Source organism: Mustela nivalis (assembly GCF_964662115.1).
Source record: "Mustela nivalis genome assembly, chromosome: X".
In the NCBI taxonomy this organism is placed as follows: Eukaryota; Metazoa; Chordata; class Mammalia; order Carnivora; family Mustelidae; genus Mustela; species Mustela nivalis.
Window position 1 is genome coordinate 104,752,063 of NC_139040.1, and position 18,856 is coordinate 104,770,918.

The 18,856-nt window shown below is 39.4% G+C and overlaps 1 pseudogene across 1 annotated transcript; it reads right to left on the minus strand.

Annotated features, from left to right (window-relative positions):
• Positions 1-1,611: 1,611 nt before the first annotated feature.
• Positions 1,612-3,803, minus strand: LOC309856178 (heat shock cognate 71 kDa protein pseudogene; annotated as a pseudogene). The gene has a single exon. The product of its transcript is annotated as a heat shock cognate 71 kDa protein pseudogene (transcript).
• Positions 3,804-18,856: the final 15,053 nt, after the last annotated feature.

The window sequence follows — 18,856 nt, forward strand, 5'->3', positions numbered from 1 at the left end:
TAAAATCTTAAAAAAAAAAAAAAGCAAAAGGAGGGGCACTTGGGTGTCTCAGTCAGTTAAGCCACTGCCTTCTGCTCAGGTCATGATCCCAGGGTCATGGGATCGAGCCCCACCTCGATCAAGCTTCCCCCTCTCTCTCTGCCTGCCTCTCTGCCTACTTGTAGTCTCTATCTCTGTGTCAAGTAAATAAAAACCTTTAAAAAATAAAAAATCAAAAGGCACAGAGTAGGTAAATATACATCAGGTAACCCAAATAGATTAATAGATTACTTCTGTTGATGGGATTGTTTTAAGGTAGTCCCTCTGGGTAATTGAATTGGCTTTCTGCTCAACCTCCTAATTTGCCACTGCACTCCTCATAATCCATTGAACACTGTGCTCCCCCAGGAAAAATTAGAACAAGGCTATTAGGGTCCCATATGAATGTGGTCTGGTAAAGGTATTTACACTGTCTTTCTCAACATTTGCGGGTTCCACAGGAATGATTTGGGTACATGTGGTTAATATGAAAGATTTCAAGAAGGTGTCCAAAAAGACAGAACTACCAGTTCCCTGTCCTTACCTCAATAGAGTAACCCCATGAGAAGAAGGAAGGAAGGAAGGAGCATTATAAAGTTAAAATAATTACAGTATTGTGTCAGAGCCAAAGAAATTATTAGCAATGTAAATAAAACATAGTGAAATAAAAAATTAAGTGGGTGAGAATTTATATGCACATTTTAAAATATTCTTATGCATATTTACTACAAAGAGTGTGAGAAAATGCCTTTTACAAAGAGACTTAATTCAGTTATCCCCAAATTTTTGGAAAACAGTAAATATATTTCTCAGGAGAGAGTGCTTTTCCTTTTAGTCTGTGCTAACACCTTGCTGGCTCTTATCTTTTAAAAGGAGAATAACTCCTGGGGCTCCTGGGTGGCACAGCTGGTTAAACGTGGACTCTTGGTTTCATCTCAGGCTCACAATCTCAGAGTTGTAAGATGAATTTTTGCATTGAGAGACTCCCTCTCCCTCTGCTCCTCCCTCCACCTCTTTCTCTCAAATAAATAAATAAATCTTCAAAAAATTTTAAAAAGAAAACAAGCCTTTTCCTTCTTAACCTACAGTGGCATATGGTGTAAAAAGAATAAAGCAAAGGAAGGGTTAATGTGGTATATTATAGAAAATAGCAGGAATTTGAGAGTTGTGTCTTCAGTGACTGAGGAGAAAGATGGTCACAAACAGAGAGTAATGATATCAGGGAGGTTAATGTAGAGAGAGCTAAGATTCTAGACTCTAGCAGAAAATTAGGTGATTAGGAATGGTGATAGTCAACAGGAAACTTCTATGGCAAGTAAAGATTGCTAATTGTCTGTGAAAACGTAAGACTAAGGTTGTATGTAATATTTCTATTACCCTGTGAGTAATTACTCTGGAATACCCAAGACATTCATGAAAACTGTTAACTCTGGTTGTGGTTGATCAGTGGCATTTTGTAGGAGGGAATAGGAGTAATATCAAGTATAGATCAGATGGGAGAATGATAGAGAGTGGGCGCTTCCAGTTGATGGAAATACAATGTTGGAAACATTGAATCTTGTTGGAATATTTGGAATCGAAGCCCAATTTTTTTGGTGCCAATTTTAAATACAGTTTTATTTAAGACATTGCATTTTCCATTTAACAATACAGTGCTTATAAAGTGCAATGTTTATTTCCTTTCCCTGTGCACATATTCCATATTCAAGTATCAAGAATGCCCAGTTTTTTTTGCTATAGCAGCTCAACATTACAACTGCCATGGAATTTGCTACATATTTGGGTCCTTTGAATATTGTGTGTGGAACAATGCTCAATCTATTTATTCTCAGATTGGTTTAGTCAACCTCTTCAATGGTGGGCCCAGAGGAGCCACCACCAGAGGGAGGAGCTCCACCACCAGAGAAGCCTCCAGGCATTCCTCCTGGCATGCCCCCTGCACTCTGGTACAGCTTGGTGATGATGGGGTTGCAGACTTTCTCCAACTCTTTCTTCTGGTGTTCAGATTCTTCCTTCTCTGCAGTCTGGTTCTTATCAAGCCAGTTAATGGTTTCATTGCACTTGTCAAGAATCTTCTGTTTGTCTTCATCATTTATCTTGCCCGGAAGTTTTTCATCTTCAACAGTTGCTTTCATGTTGAATGCGTAAGACTCAAGTGAATTCTTGGAAGACACCTTGTCCCGCTGTTTCTCATCTTCAGCTTTGTACTTCTCAGCTTCCTGGACCATGCACTCAATATCTTCCTTGCTCAAGTGGCCCTTGTCATTAGTGATGGTAATCTTGTTCTCTTTTCCTGTGCTCTTATCAATGTCAGAGACATTGATGATGCCATTAGCATCAATATCGAAAGTGACCTCAATCTGAGGGACACCACGAGGAGCAGGAGGTATGCCTGTGAGTTCAAACTTTCCAAGTAGATTGTTGTCCTTGGTCATGGCATGCTCACCTTCATACACCTGAATAAGCACACCAGGCTGATAGTCGGAGTAGGTGGTGAAGGTCTGTGTCTGTTTGGTAGGAATGGTAGTATTACACTTGATAAGAACAGTCATGACTCCTTCAGCAGTTTCAATGCCAAGAGAAAGTGGAGTGACATCCAACAGCAGCAAATCTTGAACATTTTCAGATTTGTCTCCAGAAAGGATGGCTGCCTGGACAGCTGCACCATAAGCAACAGCTTCATCAGGGTTGATGCTCTTATTCAGTTCTTTTCCATTGAATAAATCTTGGAGAAGTTTCTGAATCTTGGGGATATGGGTAGAACCACCCACCAGAACAATATCGTGGATCTGAGAGTTGTCTAACTTGGCATCCTGAAGAGCTTTCTCTACAGGGTCCAGGGTGCCACGGAACAGGTCAGCATTTAATTCTTCAAACCGGGCACGAGTGATAGAGGTATAGAAGTCTATTCCTTCATACAGAGAATCAATCTCAGTACTGGCCTGGGTGTTGGAAGAAAGCGTACGCTTAGCACGCTCACAAGCAGTATAGAGACGACGAACTTCCCTCTTGTTTTCACTGATATCTTTCTTATGTTTGCACTTGAACTCTGCAATAAAATGGTTGACCATTTGGTTGTCCAAGTCTCCTCCACCTAAGTGGGTGTCTCCAGCTGTGGACTTAACCTCCAAAGATCCCATCTTCAATAATAAGGGCTGACACATCAAAAGTGCCACCTCCTAAGTCAAAGATCAGCACATTCCTTTCAGCTCCAACTTTTTTGTCTAAGCCATAAGCAATAGCAGCAGCAGTTGGCTCATTGATGATTCGAAGTACATTGAGACCAGCAATAGTTCCAGCATCTTTGGTAGCCTGACGCTGAGAATCATTGAAGTATGCAGGTACTGTGACAACTGCATTGCTAACAGTCCTCCCAAGATAAGCCTCTGCGATTTCTTTAATTTTCGTGAAAACCATAGAAGACACCTCCTCTGGATAAAAGCTTTTTGTCTCTCCCTTGTATTCTACTTGGACCTTGGGCCTGCCAGCATCATTCACCACCATGAAAGGCCAATGCTTCATATCAGACTGGACAACAGCATCATCAAATCTCTGTCCAATCAGGCGTTTGGCATCAAAAACTGTGTTGGTGGGGTTCATCGCTACTTGGTTCTTTGCAGCATCACCGATCAATCGTTTGGTGTCCGTGAAGGCGACATAACTTGGGGTGGTCTGGTTTCCCTGATCATTGGCAATTATTTCCACTTTCCCGTGCTTGAAGACACCCATGCAGGAGTAGGTGGTGCCAAGATCAATGCCAACTGCAGGTCCCTTAGACATGGTTGCTTATGTGTGGGCCTGGCTCAGGTTGAGAATAAGACAGCAATCCAAAGATGTAGCCCCGCGTTCAATGAGAAAAGCCCATTTTTTTTTTAAGATTCATTTCTTTATATTAGAGTCAGTGAGAGATAGAGTGAATGGATAGAAGGGAAGGATCAGGGGGAGAGGGAGAAAGACTCCCTCCTGAGTGCAGAGTTCTACTGGGGGCTGAATCTCAAGACTCAAATCATGACCTGAGTAGAAACCAAGAGTGGGTTTCTCAATGGACTGCACCACCCAGGCACCCTACCCATGTTTTTCCTTGTTAATTGTGTAACTTCAAGGAAATTACTCAACCCAATGTGCTTAGTATCCTCTTCTGCAATATGTAGGTAATAATAGGGATAATTCATACACAGATAATAATGATAATAATAATAATAATACATACATACATACAGAATTTGGAGAGTGCCTGAAACATTTGAATTGTATCATGACAGATGGCAAATGAGTTAACATAAATCTGGAACAAAGCTATGAATGCTTTTGTTCATTCAATGTGAATACAAACTACTAGAGAAGAATGCCTGCATCATGTCACTGGCGCGAGCCATGTACTCAAGGCTGAGATAATCTGCTGCCCTTAACAGCTGTCCTTGAGCCTGTTACTTGGTTTTCACTAGTCTGCTGTATCATCCAGGATCCCTGAAGTTTCTGCAGGAAAATTAAATGGAGATATTGTGGAGACAACCACTCTGAATCTTTTATATCTTGAAAGGTGATGTTAATCTCTGCTCTACACTACCCAGGATGCAAAACATTTTTTATTTAGAATGTTGAGTGATGAAAAAGGGTTCCACTTTGTTCTCCCCATCATGTTATGCCTTATTTCCACAGGTTAGGCACTCAGTGTGGGGGTTGTGCTAACTACCAAGTATGTCAATGCCATTTATACATACAGGTACAAAGGTAAGGACCATGAGGTGAATTCCCAGACCCGGTGCACCCACTGTAAGCCAAAGCCCAGGCAGGACTTGGTTTATTACCTATTCCTCACATGCCTTCGCTCTACTAGGAGAGGGGTGCATAATGATACTTAGGACCTCTTTGGTATCATTGTGAACTTCCTTGAAATGTTTGGGTATTTTTCTTTCCCCAGTGGAACTGAGTGAATGACTCTAAGTAGTTTTGGGGGAAAACTAATGTAAGCATTATTGTATGGTTTGAAGAGTCTTTCTTTCTTTCTTTCTTTCTTTCTTTCTTTCTTTCTTTCTTTTTTCTTTCTTTCCTTTTCTCCTGGAGATGCTGACTCATTTCAGTCAATCTGTTTCACATCTGAAAACCAGCCCATGGCTGGAACTAGGCAATGGATCTTGATATTTTATTTCTTTTAATGGAAGAAACTGAATAAGACTCTAGTTGGCCACCCCTATATATTTTTCCCCAGGTACTCATGCTCAATTAACCATCTCTGAATGGTCAGACCTCCTTGGTTGCTACTCCTGCCCTTCTAACATATGATAATCACATCCATCTGGCTTTTGGCAGTTAAGTGCCTCCACCTGACTTTATTCCCCTCCTATCATGTCCATTGCTATCCAAAAAAAGTGAAAACATATCTAAATATAAGATGGTAATAAAAAAAGATAATTAGAAAAGTAGTATCCAGGGGTACCTGGATGGCTCAGTCAGTTAAGCATCTGCCTCCTCTCAGGTCATGTTCCCAGGGTTCTGGGATTGAGCCCACATCAGACTCCCTGCTCAGTGGGAGCCTGCTTCTCCCTCCCCATATGCCCCTCTCCTGCTTGTGCTCTCTCTCCCCATTTCTGTCAGATAAATAAATAAAATCTTTAAAAGCAAAAAGTAAAAGAAAAGTGGTATCCAGGAGGTACCTAAGTATTTTCAAAAGGCTATAGGGTTATAGATAATTTTAAACCAAGCAGTTGCATATTCTCAACTCCCATGTGTATTCTATCCTAAAACTGGTTTGTATGAATGAGAATGACTATCAGGGTCAAGGTGTCATCCTTGTTCTCACTTACTTTTCATTTTCACTCTCCCTCTTTTAACCTTCTCTTGCTTTACAAAAGAAGGCTTCCCTGTAACTCATCCTATTAGGGTTGTCCACTGGCGTAAATACCTATAGTTTTGACAATGGAACAATTTACAATATTGCTGTCAATTTTAAGAAAATCAATACCATTAATGACTAAGTATCAGATTATTTTGCAGTTCAGGTGATTTCCAACTCTTTGCTTTCAACAAAACTGAAGACGGTTTAATCTAGTTTTCCAGTAACTCAGAAGGAGTACAAACACTTGAGCGAAATTGCTATAACATAACTTGATTATCATCTATTTATGTTCATGAAGAAGTTTACTCAGCACTTACATGTATAAAATGAGAAAAAAGAAATAGAATTGATATCGTATTTTCACTCATACTAGCAATAACTGATATCCACCTACAAATACATAAACTGATTGAAGAAGCAAAGAACATAATTCTTTCACCTCCTTTAGGAATACACTTCTGATAATGTTTTATGCTTTAGGTTGATTGATTTTTGTCTTGAAATGTATAAAATATATGCATTTCTCTGACTGCTTATTTACTATTACTGTGTTTAATTGGTAATGAAACAGAAGAAAATTTAGCATTTAGAGCTTTATGGTACGAAATTCATAAAAATAATGTCTATTCAGGTAAGTGTTTTGTTTCAGAAACACAAGTTACTGTGATCAATACAAGACTCTTAAATATAAAATATCTCATGTTATGTTAAGATTATGTGGAGGAAGTACAATGTTAATATGATTTCAAGTAGAAGAATAATACAAAATTACTGACTGTGGAATAAGATCTTTGTTGGTGCATTATTTTTCACACCAATGTTGTCGTATCAGACCATTATGGTATTTGGATAATAGTTATTTTAAAAGACAGACTGCTTTATTTTGAAATGACAATGTAGGTATTATGCCAGAAATTATGTCTTTTGCAACTGCTTAAACTTAGATTAAAAAATATATTGCATTATAAATGTGCAATTAATAAAACGTTTTTCAAGATCCCTTTAGAGGGAACAGAAACAAGAAGTTTGGAGATCCTGAAACAGAGGGGGTAGGCCAGGAAAGAAAAAACAGTGTGTTTTTAATCTATATTCCTGTTATTGGGAGTAGTTGAAGAGCCATTAACATGCTTCAACATATTCTGCTTGCATATTTTCATCGTTTGCTACTCAATTTCAGTATATGTTAAGCGCAGTGTAGAAACATAATTTCCTTAATGTTAGCTTTTATACATGGTTCAGTATTGCAGATAAAACTAAACAGTATGGGAGGAGTCAAGATGACGGAGAAGTAGGAGGCTGAGACTACTTCAGCTAGCCAGAGAGCTAGATAGCTTATCTAAAGATTGCAAACACCTGAAAATCCATCGGCAGATTGAAGAGAAGAAGAACAACAATTCTAGAAACAGAAAAACAACCACTTTCTGAAAGGACACTATGGAAAGCGCTCAGGGAACAAAAGCTCCTGAAAGCAAACCCGAGCGGATTACTCACCCCGGCCCCTGGTAAGGGCGGTGCAATTCTGCCTGGGGCAAAGACACTTGAGAATCACTACAACAGGCCCCTCCCCCAGAAGATCAACAAGAAATCCAGCCAAGACCAAGTTCACGTAACAAGGAGTGCAGTTTCGGAGGAGGAGTCAAGATGGCGGAGAAGTAGCAAGCTGAGACTGCTTCAGCTAGCCGGAGATCAGCTAGGTAGCTTATCTAAAGATTGCAAACACCTGAAAATCCATCGGCAGATCGAAGAGAAGAACAGCAATTCTGGAAACAGAAAAACAACCACTTTCTGAAAGGTAGGACCGGCGGAGAAGTGAATCCAAAGCGACGGGAAGATAGACCCCGGGGGGAGGGGCCGGCTCCCGGCAAGCAGCGGAGCAACCCCGCACAAAATCAGGACTTTTAAAAGTCTGTTCCGCTGACGGACATTGCTCCAGAGGCTAAACCGGGGCGAAGCCCACGCGGGGTCAGCGTGGCCTCAGGTCCCGCAGGGTCACAGAAGGATCGGGGGTGTCTGAGTGTCGCAGAGCTTGCGGGTATTGGAACGGGAAAGCCGGCTGCAGAGACAGAGCCGACAGTAAGCTCGCAGCTCGGGGTGACCTTGAACCGGTCGCAGGCTCGGTGAGCTCGGGGCGCAGCCGGAGGTCAGGCAGACGGGAGTGACTGGGCGCTGTTCTCTGAGGGCGCCCTGAGGAGTGCGGCCCTGGGCTCTCGGCTCCTCCGGGCCGGAGACCAGGAGGCCGCCATTTGTATTCCCGTCCTCCGGAACTCTACGGAAAGCGCTCAGGGAACAAAAGCTCCTGAAAGCAAACCTGAGCGGGTTACTCACCCCGGCCCCGGGTAAGGGCGGTGTAATTCCGCCTGGGGCAAAGACACTTGAGAATCACTACAACAGGCCCCTCCCCCAGAAGATCAACAAGAAATCCAGCCGAGACCAAGTTCACCTACCAAGGAGTGCGGTTTCAATACCAAGGAGAGCAGCAGAATTCCAGAGGAGGAGAAAGCCAAGCACGGAACTCATGGCTTTTTTCCTGTGATTTTTTTTAGTCTTGCAGTTAATTTAATTTTTTCTTTTTCATTTTTTTTTTTTTTTTTTCTTCTCGCCTTCGGGTAAATTTTTTTTTTTAACTGTTACCTTTTTCTTTTTTAACGATTTTTTACTAGTTTATCTAATATATATATTTTTTCTTTTTTACATTTTTCTCAGGTGTTTTCTTTTTTAAAAAATTTTTTTCTTTTCTTTTTTTTTTTCTTTTCTTTGTTCTTTTCTTTTCTTTCTTCCTTTTTGAACCTTTTTTTATCCCCTTTCTCCCCACTCACGATTTTGGATCTCTTCTAATTTGGTTAAAGCATATTTTCCTGGGGTTGTTGCCACCCTTTTAGTATTTTACTTGCCCCTTCATTTACTCTTATGTGGCCAAAATGACAAGACGTAAAAATTCAACACAAAAAAAAGAACAAGAGGCAGTACCGAAGGCTAGGGACCTAATCAATACAGACATCAGTAATATGTCAGATGTAGAGTTCAGAATGACAATTCTCAAGGTTCTAGCTGGGCTCGAAAAAGGCATGGAAAATATTAGAGAAACCCTTTCGAGAGATATAAAAGCCCTTTCTGGAGAAATAAAAGAACTAAAATCTAACCAAGTTGAAATCAAAAAAGCTATTAATGAGGTGCAATCAAAAATGGAGGCTCTCACTGCTAGGATAAATGAGGCAGAAGAAAGAATTAGTGATATAGAAGACCAAATGACAGAGAATAAAGAAGCTGAGCAAAAGAGGGACAAACAGCTACTGGACCACGAGGGGAGAATTCGAGAGATAAGTGACACCATAAGACGAAACAACATTAGAATAATTGGGATTCCAGAAGAAGAAGAAAGAGAGAGGGGAGCAGAAGGTATACTGGAGAGAATTATTGGGGAGAATTTCCCCAATATGGCAAAGGGAATGAGCATCAAAATTCAGGAGGTTCAGAGAACGCCCCTCAAAATCAATAAGAATAGGCCCACACCCCGTCACCTAATAGTAAAATTTACAAGTCTCAGTGACAAAGAGAAAATCCTGAAAGCAGCCCGGGAAAAGAAGTCTGTAACATACAATGGTAAAAATATTAGATTGGCAGCTGACTTATCCACAGAGACCTGGCAGGCCAGAAAGAACTGGCATGATATTTTCAGAGCACTAAACGAGAAAAACATGCAGCCCAGAATACTATATCCAGCTAGGCTATCATTGAAAATAGAAGGAGAGATTAAAAGTTTCCAGGACAAACAACAACTGAAAGAATTTGCAAATACCAAACCAGCTCTACAGGAAATATTGAAAGGGGTCCTCTAAGCAAAGAGAGAGCCTACAAGTGGTAGATCAGAAAGGAACAGAGACCATATACAGTAACAGTCACCTTACAGGCAATACAATGGCACGAAATTCATATCTCTCAATAGTTACCCTGAATGTTAATGTGCTAAATGCCCCTGTCAAAAGACACAGGGTATCAGAATGGATAAAAAAACAAAACCCATCTATATGTTGCCTCCAAGAAACTCATTTTAAGCCCGAAGACACCTCCAGATTTAAAGTGAGGGGGTGGAAAAGAATTTACCATGCTAATGGACATCAGAAGAAAGCAGGAGTGGCAATCCTTATATCAGATCAATTAGATTTTAAGCCAAAGACTATAATAAGAGATGAGGAAGGACACTATATCATAATCAAAGGGTCTGTCCAACAAGAAGATTTAACAATTTTAAATATCTATGCCCCCAACGTGGGAGCAGCCAACTATATAAACCAATTAATAACAAAATCAAAGAAACACATCAACAATAATACAATAATAGTAGGGGACTTTAACACTCCCCTCACTGAAATGGACAGGTCATCCAAGCAAAAGATCAGCAAGGAAATAAAGGCCTTAAACGACACACTGGACCAGATGGACATCACAGATATATTCAGAATATTTCATCCCAAAGCAACAGAATACACATTCTTCTCTAGTGCACATGGAACATTCTCCAGAATAGATCACATCCTCGGTCCTAAATCAGGACTCAACCGGTATCAAAAGATTGGGATCATTCCCTGCATATTTTCAGACCACAATGCTCTAAAGCTAGAACTCAACCACAAAAGGAAGTATGGAAAGAACCCAAATACATGGAGACTAAACAGTATCCTTCTAAAGAATGAATGGGTCAACCGGGAAATTAAAGAAGAATTGAAAAAAATCATGGAAACAAATGATAATGAAAATACAACGGTTCAAAATCTGTGGGACACAACAAAGGCAGTCCTGAGAGGAAAATATATAGCGGTACAAGCCTTTCTCAAGAAACAAGAAAGGTCTCAGGTACACAACCTAACCCTACACCTAAAGGAGCTGGAGAAAGAACAAGAAAGAAACCCTAAGCCCAGCAGGAGAAGAGAAATCATAAAGATCAGAGCAGAAATCAATGAAATAGAAACCAAAAAAACAATAGAACAAATCAACAAAACTAGGAGCTGGTTCTTTGAAAGAATTAATAAAATTGATAAACCCCTGGCCCGACTTATCAAAAAGAAAAGAGAAAGGACCCAAATAAATAAAATCATGAATGAAAGAGGAGAGATCACAACTAACACCAAAGAAATACAAACAATTATCAGAACATACTATGAGCAACTCTACGCCAATAAATTTGACAATCTGGAAGAAATGGATGCATTCCTAGAAACATATAAACTACCACAACTGAAACAGGAAGAAATAGAAAGCCTGAACAGACCCATAACCAGTAAGGAGATTGAAACAGTCATTAAAAATCTCCAAACAAACAAAAGCCCAGGGCCAGACGGCTTCCCAGGGGAATTCTACCAAACATTTAAAGAAGAACTAATTCCTATTCTCCTGAAACTGTTCCAAAAAATAGAAATGGAAGGAAAACTTCCAAACTCATTTTATGAGGCCAGCATCACCTTGATCCCAAAACCAGACAAGGATCCCACCAAAAAAGAGAGCTATAGACCGATATCCTTGATGAACACAGATGCGAAAATACTCAACAAAATACTAGCCAATAGGATTCAACAGTACATTAAAAAGATTATTCACCACGACCAAGTGGGATTTATTCCAGGGCTGCAAGGTTGGTTCAACATCCGCAAATCAGTCAATGTAATAGAACACATCAATAAAAGAAAGAACAAGAACCATATGATACTCTCAATAGATGCTGAAAAAGCATTTGACAAAGTACAGCATCCCTTCCTGATCAAAACTCTTCAAAGTGTAGGGATAGAGGGCACATACCTCAATATCATCAAAGCCATCTATGAAAAACCCACTGCAAATATCATTCTCAATGGAGAAAAACTAAAAGCTTTTCCACTAAGGTCAGGAACACGGCAGGGATGTCCATTATCACCACTGCTATTCAACATAGTACTAGAGGTCCTAGCCTCAGCAATCAGACAACAAAAGGAAATTAAAGGCATCCAAATTGGCAAAGAAGAAGTCAAATTATCACTCTTCGCAGATGATATGATACTATATGTGGAAAACCCAAAAGACTCCACTCCAAAACTGCTAGAACTTATACAGAAATTCAGTAAAATGTCAGGATATAAAATCAATGCACAGAAATCAGTTGCATTTCTCTACACCAACAGCAAGACAGAAGAAAGAGATATTAAGGAGTCAATCCCATTTACAATTGCATCCAAAACCATAAGATACCTAGGAATAAACCTAACCAAAGAGACACAGAATCTATACTCAGAAAACTATAAAGTACTCATGAAAGAAATTGAGGAAGACACAAAGAAATGGAAAAATGTTCCATGCTCCTGGATTGGAAGAATAAATATTGTGAAAATGTCTATGCTACCTAAAGCAATCTACACATTTAATGCAATTCCTATCAAAGTACCATCCATCTTTTTCAAAGAAATGGAACAAATAATGCTAAAATTTATATGGAACCAGAAAAGACCTCGAATAGCCAAAGGGATATTGAAAAAGAAAGCCAACGTTGGTGGCATCACAATTCCGGACTTCAAGCTCTATTACAAAGCTGTCATCATCAAGACAGCATGGTACTGGCACAAAAACAGACACATAGATCAATGGAACAGAATAGAGAGCCCAGAAATAGACCCTCAAATCTATGGTCAACTCATCTTCGACAAAGCAGGAAAGAATGTCCAATGGAAAATAGACAGCCTCTTCAATAAATGGTGCTGGGAAAACTGGACAGCCACATGTAGAAAAATGAAATTGGACCATTTCCTTACACCACACACAAAAATAGACTCAAAATGGATGAAGGACCTCAATGTGCGAAAGGAATCCATCAAAATCCTTGAGGAGAACACGGGCAGCAACCTCTTCGACCTCTGCCGCAGCAACATCTTCCTAGGAACAACGCAAAAGGCAAGGGAAGCAAGGGAAAAAATGAACTATTGGGATTTCATCAAGATCAAAAGCTTTTGCACAGCAAAGGAAACAGTTAACAAAATCAAAAGACAACTGACAGAATGGGAGAAGATATTTGCAAACGACATATCAGATAAAGGACTAGTGTCCAGAATCTATAAAGAACTTAGCAAACTCAACACCCAAAGAACAAATAATCCAATCAAGAAATGGGCAGAGGACATGAACAGACATTTCTGCAAAGAAGACATCCAGATGGCCAACAGACACATGAAAAAGTGCTCCATATCACTCGTCATCAGGGAAATACAAATCAAAACCACAATGAGATATCACCTCACACCAGTCAGAATGGCTAAAATCAACAAGTCAGGAAATGACAGATGCTGGCGAGGATGTGGAGAAAGGGGAACCCTCCTACATTGTTGGTGGGAATGCAAGTTGGTGCAGCCACTCTGGAAAACAGCATGGAGGTTCCTCAGAATGTTGAAAATAGAACTGCCCTATGACCCAGCAATTGCACTATTGGGTATTTACCCTAAAGATACAAATGTAGTGGTCCAAAGGGGCACATGCACCCGAATGTTTATAGCAGCAATGTCCACAATAGCCAAACTATGGAAAGAACCTAGATGTCCATCAACAGATGAATGTATCAAGAAGATGTGGTATATATACACAATGGAATACTATGCAGCCATCAAAAGAAATGAAATCTTGCCATTTGCGACAACATGGATGGAACTAGAGCGAATCATGCTTAGCGAAATAAGTCAAGCAGAGAAAGACAACTATCATATGATCTCCCTGATATGAGGAAGTGGTGATGCAACATGGAGGCTTAAGTGGGTAGGAGAAGAATAAATGAAACAAGATGGGATTGGGAGGGAGACAAACCATAAGTGACTCTTAATCTCACAAAACAAACTGAGGGTTGCTGGGGGGAGGGGGTTTGGCAGAAGAGGGTGGGATCATGGACATTGGGGAGGGTATGTGCTTTGGTGAGTGCTGTGAAGTGTGTAAACCTGGTGATTCACAGACCTGTACCCCTGGGGATAAAAATATATGTTTATAAAAAATAAAAATTAAAAAATATTAAAAAAAAAAAAAAAAAAACAACAAGGAGTGCAGTTTCAATACCAAGGAGAGCAGCAGAATTCCAGAGGAGGAGAAAGCAAAGCATGGAACTCATGGTTTTTTCCTGTGATTTTTTTTAGTCTTGCAGTTAATATAATTTTTTTCTTTTTCGTTTTTTGTTTTTTTTCTTGCCTTCTGGTAAATTTTTTTTTAACTTTTACCTTTTTATTTTTTAACGTTTATAAACTAGATTATCTAATATATATATTTATTCTTTTTTATGTTTTTCTTATTTGTTTTCTTTTTTAAAATTCTTTTCTTTTTTTTTTCTTTTTCCTTTTTTTATTTCTTCATTTTTGAACCTCTTTTTATCCCCTTTCTCCCCCCTCACGATTTGGGATCTCTTCTAATTTGGTTAAAGCATATTTTCCTGGAGTTGTTGCCACCCTTTTAGTATTTTACTTGCTCCTTCATATACTCCGATTTGGACAAAATGACAAGACAGAAAAATTCAACACACAAAAAAAGAACAAGAGGCAGTACCAAAGGCTAGGGACATAATCAATACAGACATTGGTAATATGTCAGATCTAGAGTTCAGAATGACAATTCTCAAGGTTCTAGCCGGGCTCAAAAAGGCATGGAAGATATGAGAGAAACCCTCTCGAGAGATATAAAAGCCCTTTCTGGAGAAATAAAAGAACTAAAATCTAACCAAGTTGAAATCAAAAAAGCTATTAATGAGGTGCAATCAAAAATGGAGGCTCTCACTGCTAGGCTAAATGAGGCAGAAGAAAGAATTAGTGATATAGAAGACCAAATGACAGAGAATAAAGAAGCTGAGCAAAAGAGGGACAAATAGCTACTGGACCACGAGGGGAGAATTCGAGAGATAAGTGACACCATAAGACGAAACAACATTAGCATAATTGCGATTCCAGAAGAAGAAAGAGAGAGGGGAGCAGAAGGTATACTGGAGAGAATTATTGGGGAGAATTTCCCCAATATGGCAAAGGGAATGAGCATCAAAATTCAGGAGGTTCAGAGAACGCCCCTAAAAATCAATAAGAATAGGCCCACGTCACCTAGTATTAAAATTTACAAACCCAAGTGACAATGACAAAATCCTAAAAGCAGCCCAGGAAAAGAAGTCTGTAACATACAATGGTAAAAATATTAGATTGGCAGCTAACTTATCCACAGAGAGTTGGCAAGCAAGAAAGAGCTGGCATGATATTTTCAGAGCACTAAACGAGAAAAACATGCAGCCAAGAATACTATATCCAGCTAGGCTATCATTGAAAATAGAAGGAGAGATTAAAAGCTTTCAGGACAAACAAAAACTGAAAGAATTTGCAAACACCAAACCAGCTCTACAGGAAATATTGAAAGGGGTCCTCTAAGCAAAGAGAGAGCCTAAAAGTAGTAGACCAGAAAGGAACAGAGGCCATATACAGTAACAGTCACCTTACAGGCAATACAATGGCACTAAATTCATATCTCTCAATAGTTACCCTGAATGTTAATGGGCTAAATGCCCCTGTCAAAAGACACAGGGTATCAGAATGGATAAAAAAACAAAACCCATCTATATGTTGCCTCCAAGAAACTCATTTTAAGCCCGAAGACACCTCCAGATTTAAAGTGAGGGGGTGGAAAAGAATTTACCATGCTAATGGACATCAGAAGAAAGCAGGAGTGGCAATCCTTATATCAGATCAATTAGATTTTAAGCCAAAGACTATAATAAGAGATGAGGAAGGACACTATATCATACTCAAAGGGCCTGTCCAACAAGAAGATTTAACAATTTTAAATATCTATGCCCCCAACGTGGGAGCAGCCAACTATATAAACCAATTAATAACAAAATCAAAGAAACACATCAACAATAATACAATAATAGTAGGGGACTTTAACACTCCCCTCACTGAAATGGGCAGATCATCCAAGCAAAATATTAGCAAGGAAATAAAGGCCTTAAACGACACACTGGACCAGATGGACATCACAGATATATTCAGAACATTTCATCCCAAAGCAACAGAATACACATTCTTCTCTAGTGCACATGGAACATTCTCCAGAATAGATCACATCCTCGGTCCTAAATCAGGACTCAACCGGTATCAAAAGATTGGGATCATTCCCTGCATAATTTCAGACAACAATGTTCTAAAGCTAGAACTCAACCACAAAAGGAAGTTTGGAAAGAACCGAAATACATGGAGACTAAACAGCTTCCTTCTAAAGAATGAATGGGTCAAACGGGAAATTAAAAAAGAATTGAAAAAAATCATGGAAACAAATGATAATGAAAATACAACGGTTCAAAATCTGTGGGACACAACAAAGGCAGTCCTGAGAGGAAAATATATAGCGGTACAAGCCTTTCTCAAGAAACAAGAAAGGTCTCAGGTACACAACCTAACCCTACACCTAAAGGAGCTGGAGAAAGAACAAGAAAGAAACCCTAAGCCCAGCAGGAGAAGAGAAATCATAAAGATCAGAGCAGAAATCAATGAAATAGAAACCAAAAAAAAAAAAAAAAAAAGAACAAATCAACAAAACTAGAGCTGGTTCTTTGAAAGAATTAATGAAATTGATAAACCCCTGGCCCGACTTATCAAAAAGAAAAGAGAAAGGACCCCAATAAATAAAATCATGAATGAAAGAGGAGAGATCACAACTAACACCAAAGAAATACAAACTATTATAAGAATATACGATGAGGAACTCTACGCCAATAAATTTGACAATCTGGAAGAAATGGATGCATTCCTAGAAACATATAAACTACCACAACTGAACCAGGAAGAAATAGAAAGCCTGAACAGACCCATAACCAATAAGGAGATTGAAACAGTCATTAAAAATCTCCAAACAAACAAAATCCCAGGGCCAGACGGCTTCCTGGGGAATTCTACCAAACATTTAAAGAAGAACTAAATCCCATTCTCCTGAAACTGTTCCAAAAAATAGAAATGGAAGGAAAACTTCCAAACTCATTTTATGAGCCCAGCATCACCTTGATCCCAAAATCAGACAAGGATCCCATCAAAAAAGAGAGCTATAGACCAATATCCTTGATGAACACAGATGTGAAAATACTCAACAAAATACTAGCCAATAGGATTCAACAGTACATTAAAAGGATTATTCACCACTTCCAAGTGGGATTTATTCCAGGGCTGCAAGTTTGGTTCAACATCTGCAAATCAGTCATTGTGATACAACACATCAATAAAATAAAGAACAAGAACCATATGATACTCTCAATGGATGCTGAAAAAGCATTTGACAAAGTACAGCATCCCTTCCTGATCAAAACTCTTCAAAGTGTAGGGATAGAGGGCACATACCTCAATATCATCAAAGCCATCTATGAAAAACCCACCACAAATATCATTCTCGATGGAGAAAAACTGAAAGCTTTTCCGCTAAGGTCAGGAACACGGCAGGGATGTCCATTATCACCACTGCTATTCAACATAGTACTAGAGGGCCTAGCCTCAGCAATCAGACAACAAAAGGAAATTAAAGGCATCCAAATCGGCAAAGAAGAAGTCAAATTATCACTCTTCGCAGATGATATGATACTATATGTGGAAAACCCAAAAGACCCCACTCCAAAACTGCTAGAACTTGTACAGGAATTCAGTAAAGTGTCAGGATATAAAATCAATGCACAAAAATCAGTTGCATTTCTCTACACAAACAACAAGACAGAAGAAAGAGAAATTAAGGAGTCAATCCCATTTACAATTGCACCCAAAACCGTAAGATACCTAGGAATAAACCTAACCAAAGAGACACAGAATCTATACTCAGAAAACTATAAAGTACTCATGAAAGAAATTGAGGAAGGCACAAAGAAATGGAAAAATGTTCCATGCTCCTGGATTGGAAGAATAAATATTGTGAAAATGTCTATGCTACCTAAAGCAATCTACACATTTAATGCAATTCCTATCAAAGTACCATCCATCTTTTTCAAAGAAATGGAACAAATAATGCTAAAATTTATATGGAACCAGAAAAGACCTCGAATAGCCAAAGGGATATTGAAAAAGAAAGCCAACGTTGGTGGCATCACAATTCAAGCTTTATTACAAAGCTGTCATCATCAAGACAGCATGGTACTGGCACAAATACAGACACATAGATCAATGGAACAGAATAGAGAGCCCAGAAATAGACCCACGACTCTACAGTCAACTAATCTTCCACAAAGCAGGAATGAATGTCCAATGGAAAAAAGACAGCCTCTTCAATAAATGGTGCTGGGAAAATTGGACAGCCACATGCAGAAAAATGAAATTGGACCATTTCCTTACACCACACACAAAAGTAGACTCAAAATGGATGAAGGACCTCAATGTGCGAAAGGAATCCATCAAAATCCTTGAGGAGAACACAGGCAGCAACCTCTTCGACCTCAGCCACAGCAACATCTTCCCACGAACAACGCCAAAGGCAAGGGAAGCAAGGGAAAAAATGAACTATTGGGATTTCATCAAGATCAAAAGCTTTTGCACAGCAAAGGAAACAGTTAACAAAATCAAAAGACAACTGACAGAATTGGAGCAGATATTTGCAAACGACATATCAGATAAAAAACTAGTGTCCAGAATCTATAAAGAACTTAGCAAACTCAACACCCAAAGAACAAATAATCCAATCAAGAAATCAGCAGAGGACATGAACAGACATTTCTGCAAAGAAGACATCCAGATGGCCAACAGACACATGAAAATGTGCTCCATATCACTCGGCATCAGGGAAATACAAATCAAAACCACAATGAGATATCACCTCACACCAGTCAGAATGGCTAAAATCAACAAGTCACGAAATGACAGATGCTGGCGAGGATGCAGAGAAAGGGGAACCCTCCTACACTGTTGGTGGGAATGCGAGCTGGTGCAGCCACTCTGGAAAACAGCATGGAGGTTCCTCAAAATGTTGAAAATAGAACTGCCCTATGACCCAGCAATTGCACTACTGGGT